The sequence below is a fragment of the Stomoxys calcitrans genome, chromosome 1 (genome assembly GCF_963082655.1).
Source record: "Stomoxys calcitrans chromosome 1, idStoCalc2.1, whole genome shotgun sequence".
NCBI lineage: Eukaryota > Metazoa > Arthropoda > Insecta > Diptera > Muscidae > Stomoxys > Stomoxys calcitrans.
In genome coordinates this window covers 144,593,110-144,600,520 of record NC_081552.1, presented here as the reverse complement: position 1 = coordinate 144,600,520, position 7,411 = coordinate 144,593,110, and positions in this window count along the sequence as shown.

Here is a 7,411-nt window from a genome sequence, read left to right as displayed (position 1 = left end):
TATCGAATTCGTGCCATTGTAGCCTATGAGGTACAATGCTATGCATGGTCATTTAAAATATTATCCCCAAAGAGGTGTCGCACTGCGGGACGCCGTGCGGACTCGGCTATATAAAAGGTCCCTTACCATTGAGTTTGAACTTGAATCAGAAAGCACTCATTGATATGTGAGATTTTGGTTCCTGATGGTAATGTTCTTTCTTAGGGTAATGTTCTCATTAGGGGAGGGATGGCACCTCAGACATTTCGACTCAAATATGGATATCAAATTAGTGCTGCACTTCTAAATCCCTTTAATTTGAGCCCCATATTGCCATGGCCGGTAAATATGAACCGTTTGGAGGGTGTTTTGGGGCTGAGGCGGCCACCGGCACTTTGCACTGAAATTAGATATCAAATTCGTTCTGCACTGAAATTAGATATCAAATTCGTTGTTTATTCCCAACGGAAATTAATTTCAGTTTAGGGGGTGCTTTAGGGCGTACGACAAAACATTTCTCTCCAAAATTGGATATCAAATTCGTTTTCTACTCTCAAATACCTTTTATTTGAATCCCATATTGTCATAATGGGTCAAATAATCCATTTGACGTATCTTTATAAGGAAAAGCGCCACCTAGACTTGAATGCAAATTTTAACGTCATATTCGTAATCTACTCCCTAATACCTTTCAATTGAGTCCCCATTTGGGAGTATTTGGGGGTGGGCGACCTCCCATTACTTGGACCTAATTTTTTATACCATATTTGTATTATAATACCTAATACTTTTCATTTGAGGCCCATATTGAAATGAACTTCGAATATATCTGTTTAGAGGAGTTTTGGGGTTTGGGGGGCCCGCTGGGTACTTGGACCCAAATTTTAATACCATATTCGTTTTCTGGTATCCAATACCTTTCATTTGATACCCTTATTGTGCCCATCGGACCACTTTCGGATATGCGTGGCGTTTTTGGGGTAAGGAGGAGCGTCCGCCTCCACCCGATATCTATAAGTTATATAGCCTATGTTTCCTTCCAGACAAACGTACACAATCTATGAACATTTTAAGAAAATCGGTTCAGCCAAGTATCACATAGTCATAATGGGTCTAATGGCGTTTTTGAGGGGTGGCGTAACCCCATATACCTCGATCTGATTTTGTATGTCAGATTCGAAATCTACTCCCGAATACCTTCCCTTTGAGCCCCATATTTAAATGAACGTCCAATATGCCTGTTTGGGGGAGTTTTGGGGTTTTAATATCACATTCGTATTCTACTCTCCAATACATTTCATTCGATATATATATTGTCCCGATCGGTCCACTTTAGATTTTGGGTTATGTTTTTGGCATAAGGGGGAGGGTTCATCCCCCTTCCGAAACCGAAAAATTAAATAGCCTATGTTTCCTTTCAGACCAACCTACACAATATGCGAAAGTTTCGAAAAAATCGGTTCTGCCGTTTTTCAGTCTATACGGAATAAACAAACCGAGTCCCATATATCCGTGATTGGTTAATGTTCCCATTTTGTGCGTTTTTGTGCGGGTGGGGTGACTCCCTATACTTCGACATGAATTTGTATGCCTGATTCGTTATCTACTCCCGCATACTTTTCATTTGATACCCATATTTTCCTTATAAGTCCACTTTTGATTTTGGTGTTGTTTTTGGGGTAACGGTGGATGGTCTGTCCTCTTCTATTATCATTAAATTATAAAGCCTATTCCTACTTACTGACCGTATTCGCAATCTACACCCGAATACCTTTCATTTGAGTCCCATATTGTCATGATCGTCCAACAAACCTTTTTAAGGGGTTTTGGGGCTTGGGCGACCACCCAGATAATTGGACCCAACTTTTATTACGAAATTCGTTCTCTAATCTTGAATACCTTTTATTTGAATCCCATATTGTCCCAATCGGTCCCCTTTTATTTTTGGGTTGTACTTTTGGGGTAAGGGGGAGGGTCCGCTCCCTCCCGATATCTAAAAATTATATAGCCTATGTTTCCTTCCAGACCAACCTACACAATCTGTGAAAATTTCAAAGTAATCGGTTCTACCGTTTTTGAGTCTATACGGAACAAACAAACAAACACAAATTCATTTTTATATATATAGATGACGGCCATAACTAAATCTGAACCGATTTCTATGAAATTCACCAGTAACGCCGAGAGTCAAGAGCAAATCCTTCCTGCCAAATTTTAACAGAATCGTTTAACAAATGACTACATTATTGCAAAATAAGTCCAAATCGGACGAACATATATATGGGAGCTATAACCAAATCTGAACTGATTTTTTCCAATGTCTTCGTCTTTTTCGTTTATAGGCCAAATCTCATGCCTGTACCAAATTTTGAGGCGATCGGACGAAAATTGCGACCTGTACTTTGTACACAATTTAACATGGAGGGACGGACTTAGCTAAATCGAATCCGAAAGTTATTCTGAGTCGATCGGTATACTTATAAATGAGTCTATCTCTCCTCCTTCTGGGTGTCACAAACAAACCTACAAATATGCCAAAACATGCAGATGGGAGTATATTAACTTCACTATTCCGTTTGTAACATCTCGAAATATTGATCTAAGACCCCATAAAGTACATATATTCTTGATCGCATTGACATTTTAAGTCGTTCTAGGCATGTCCGTCCGTTTGTCTGTGTAGTGAAAGCACGCTAGATTTCGAGGAGTAAAGCTAAATATAGCTCCCATATACACCGATATCCAAATTGTACTTCTTGAGCCTCTAAAGGGCGCAATTCCTGTCCGATTTTGCTGAAATTTTGCACAATGACTTCTTCAATGACTTTCAACTTACGTATCAAATATGGTGAAAATCGGTCTAAAACGTATAGCCCCAAATATAAACCGATCTCCCTATTCTAATTCTTGGGCCTTTAGAGGGCGCAATGCTCCCATGCAAACCGATCTCCTCGTTTTGCTTCTTAACTCCCTTTAGTGCGCAATTCATATCCGATTAGGCTGAAATTTTGCACAATGGGATCTACTATTGTCCTTAACATCCAAACCAAGTATGGCCCGAATCGGTTTATAATCTGACCAACAATTCTTATTCATTTTCCCTTGTTTGGTTATAAAGATATACCGGGCACAAAACCTAACAAATACGATCCATGGTGGGGGGTATAGAAGATTCGGCTCGACCGAACTAAGAACTTTTTTACTTGTTTTTAAATCATATTAAATTGCCATGTTAAACGATTTTCTGTGGTAAAAAACTAACTTGCCAGTCTATATATTTGGTGTGGTGGCGATAGTTCTTACCATGTAAAACTCTTCAACAAAAAAGCGTTGCCCAGCAACACGTCGTTTGGTCTCGTCTATTGATGAGCTAAAAATGGTTGCAACCTTAACATTAAGGTTCGCAACTCCTGCTATCACACTGAATTTCACGCTGAACCTTATAATTTCCCGTTAGGTCATTATAATTTCTAGATATATGAGCAGAATAATGATATCTGATTCGCAGTTCACAACCTTATACCTTTAATTTAACCTCATATTGTCATGATTGGTGTCTACAGCCGTTTGGTGGAGGGCGTCTTTATGAGGTTTGTGCGCCATACTGCCAATTGAGCACAAATTTGAATGAAGCACTCAACTCAAAAAAATCTATAACTTGATTTCCCATTATTTTAATAGGTCAAATAACCTATTGGAGGACTCAAATGAAAGGTATTCGGGAGTAGACTACGAATATGACATAAAAAACGAGGTCCAAGTAATTGATAGTCACCCTATCCCCGATAAACTCCCCAAATGGGAATACTACTCAATCATAGCTTGATGAAAATCAAATGATAGGCTTGAGAGCAGATTACGAATATGACATTTAACTTTGTGTCCAAGAACCTAGGAGGCTGTATGCACCAATCATGACAATATGAGGTTAAATTAAAGGTATAAGGCATAAGGCTATACCTATATAAGGTACTGCGAATCTAATATCATTATTCTGCTCATATATCTAGCGGACCACCTCACCCCAAAACAGTCGATCAATTATAATGACCTAACGGGACACTGTGTGATTTAATTAATGTGTAGGCCGCCATAGCCCCGAAATTATAACATTCAGCGTGAAAGCAGGAATTGCAAACCATATCGATAAGGTTGCAACCATTTTTAGCTTACCGATAGACGAGACCAAACGACGGACAATAAATACGCCTTTTATGGGCCCAAAACCTTAAATTCAGAGATCAATCTATAAGGCAGCTATATTCAAATCTGGACCAAATTGAAGAAGGACGTCGAAGAGCCTAACTAAACTCACTGTCTCAAATTTCAGCGACATCGGACAATAAATGCGCCTTTTATGGACACAAAAGCTAAAACTGAGATACCGGTCTATATGGCAGCTTCCAAATCTGAACCGATCTGTGCGATATTCCAGAAGTATGTCAAGGGGCTTAACTTAACTCACTGTCCCAAATTTCGGCGACATCGGACAATAAATGCTCCTTTTATGGGCCCAAAACCTTAAATCGAGAAATTGGTCTATATGGCAGCTATATCCGCATCTGAACCGATCCGGGCCAAATTGAAGAAAGATGTCGAAGGGCCTAAGACATCTCACTGTCCCAAATTTCAAAATCGGATCATAAATGTGGCTTTTATGGGCCTAAGACCTTTAATCGGAGGATCAGTCTATATGGCAGCTATAACCAAATCTGAACAGATCTAGGCCAAATTAACGAAGGAAGTCGAAGGGCCTAACACAATTCACTGTCCCAAATTTCAGCTAAATCGAATAATAAATGTGGCTTTTATGGGCTTAAGACCCTAAATCGGAGGATCGGTCTATATGGGGGCTATATCAAGTTATAGTCCGATATAGCCCATCTTCAAACTTAACCTGCTTATGTACAAAAAAAAGAATCTGTGCAAAATTTCAGCTCAATATCTCAATTTTTTAAGACAGTAGCGTGCTTTCAAAAGACAGACGGACGGACATGGCTAGATCGTCTTAGATTTTTACGCTAATCAAGAATGTATATACCTTTTAGGGTCGGAAATGGATATTTCGATGTGTTGCAAACGGAATGACAAAATAAATATACCCCCATCCTTCGCTGGTGGGTATAAAAAAAGACTAAATGATGACTATTTAGTAGGTAGTCATATGGTACCTACCATATGATCCACTATAAGCGAGTAGCACTAACATTTAAAGGGTGATTTTTGTGAGGTTAGGATTTTCATGCATTAGTATTTGACAGATCACGTGGGATTTCAGACATGGTGTCAAAGAGAAAGATGCTCAGTATGCTTTGACATTTCATCATGAATAGACTTACTAACGAGCAACGCTTGCAAATCATTGAATTTTATTACCAAAATCAGTGTTCGGTTCGAAATGTGTTCAAATTTTGTTCAGCGATGAGGCTCATTTCTGGTTGAATGGCTACGTAAATAAGCAAAATTGCCGCATTTGGAGTGAAGAGCAACCAGAAGCCGTTCAAGAACTGCATCCCGAAAAATGCACTGTTTGGTGTGGTTTGTACGCTGGTGGAATCATTGGACCGTATTTTTTCAAAGATGCTGTTGGACGCAACGTTACGGTGAATGAACACATTTCGAACCGAACACTGATTTTGGTAATAAAATTCAATGATTTGCAAGCGTTGCTCGTTAGTAAGTCTATTTATGATGAAATGTCAAAGCATACTGAGCATCTTTCTCTTTGACACCATGTCTGAAATCCCACGTGATCTGTCAAATACTAATGCATGAAAATCCTAACCTCAAAAAAATCACCCTTTAATTAGCGTCATCTGGCAGTCTTCAACTGAAATTGTTTGATCCATAGGATTTAGTTGATCCAATTAAAAACATCCAACATGAACAGAGAGGGGGCAGAGTGGTATCTAAATATCGGATGGGGTACGTAGGGGTGGGGACGCCCACCCCAAAACCTACGAAATATATATATACACTGATCACGACAATATGGGATTCAAATGAAAGGTATTTAAGATTAGAAAACGTATCTGATATCCAATTGTCGGACCAAATGTTTGGGGGACCACCCCAAAGTAAGACAATTTGGGTTTTCAATACAGTGGACCTCGATATTCATAGTTTTTAGGGTTCATACCCCAAACCGAACATATTTGCTGGCTTTTTCTACAAGGGGTTTAAGTGAATGGTATTTGAGATTAGAAAACGAATTTGATATCCAATTTTGAGGCCAATAGCAATATGAGGTTCAAATATATGAGAATAGATCACGTTGCTGATATATTTTCAGAGCTTAGTGATGGGGGGACCACCCAACTCCCCAAAACTCCCCTAAATCGGGCATATTTACCGACAAAGTCAATGTGGGGCTTAAATGAAAGGAATTGGGGGTAGAGCAAGAATTGGTACCCACTTTCGGAACCAATTTTCTGGGGGTCTACCCCTTTCCCAAAATACCCCAGCAACAGTTTTTTTTACTGACCATCGCAATATGGGGCTTAAATAAAGGTATTTGGGAGTAGAATAAGAATTTGATATCCAAATGTAGATCCATGGACTTAAGGTATCACCCCTTTCCCAAAACAGCCCCCAAAAGGTAAAAATGTTTCGACCATGTCAATATGTGGCTCAAATGAAAGGTATTTGAGATTAGAAAACGAATTTGATAACCAATTTTGGAGCCATGTGTTTAGGGGACGCCTCATCCTGTAAACTCCCCTTAAAGCCAATGCCAATATGGGGTTTAAATAAATGGTATTTGAGAGAAGAGCACGATCCTAATATTTTTCAAAGTGTCTGGTCTGGTGTCTGGGGGACCACCTCAAGCCCGAAAACACCCATAAATCAGACATCATGAGAATATCGAGCTGAAATAAAGTATTTTAAGAATGGAGTACAACTTACATTCAAACTTAAATTTGTAGACCAATAAAGATCATATGGGATTCAGATAAAGGCACTTATGTTGTTAAACTGTTTGTCAAGCGATATACTACTTTTGTAGCATGGTATTTCACTAAAAGCTCTTTCATTGTCGAAAATAAATATTTCAAGGAAAATTTTGTTCCATATAAAGTAAAAGAAGGCGCAGCGGAACGGGCCCGGTCCAGCTAGTCTTTTAAAAAAATACCATTTTGTACGTTTGAGTACCTTAATGTACGAATTTCAAAAATAAATCTTTAGTCGGCCAAATATACTCTCAAGGCAAGATAAATTCATTACTGGTAGGAGCAGTTGCCCAACAAAAAAATTTTGAGTGCACTATCTGTCAAAATGATTTTTTGTTTGAACCGTTGAGTGGAGCGTACGTTTTGTTACTTCACTCCGCAAGAATTTTCCTGTAATTCGTAATAGGTAATTATTTTTGAAAGAAAAATTTAAGTCACTCTAGGATAGCTGCCATAGAGGTATCCATTAGGCGGTTGATTCT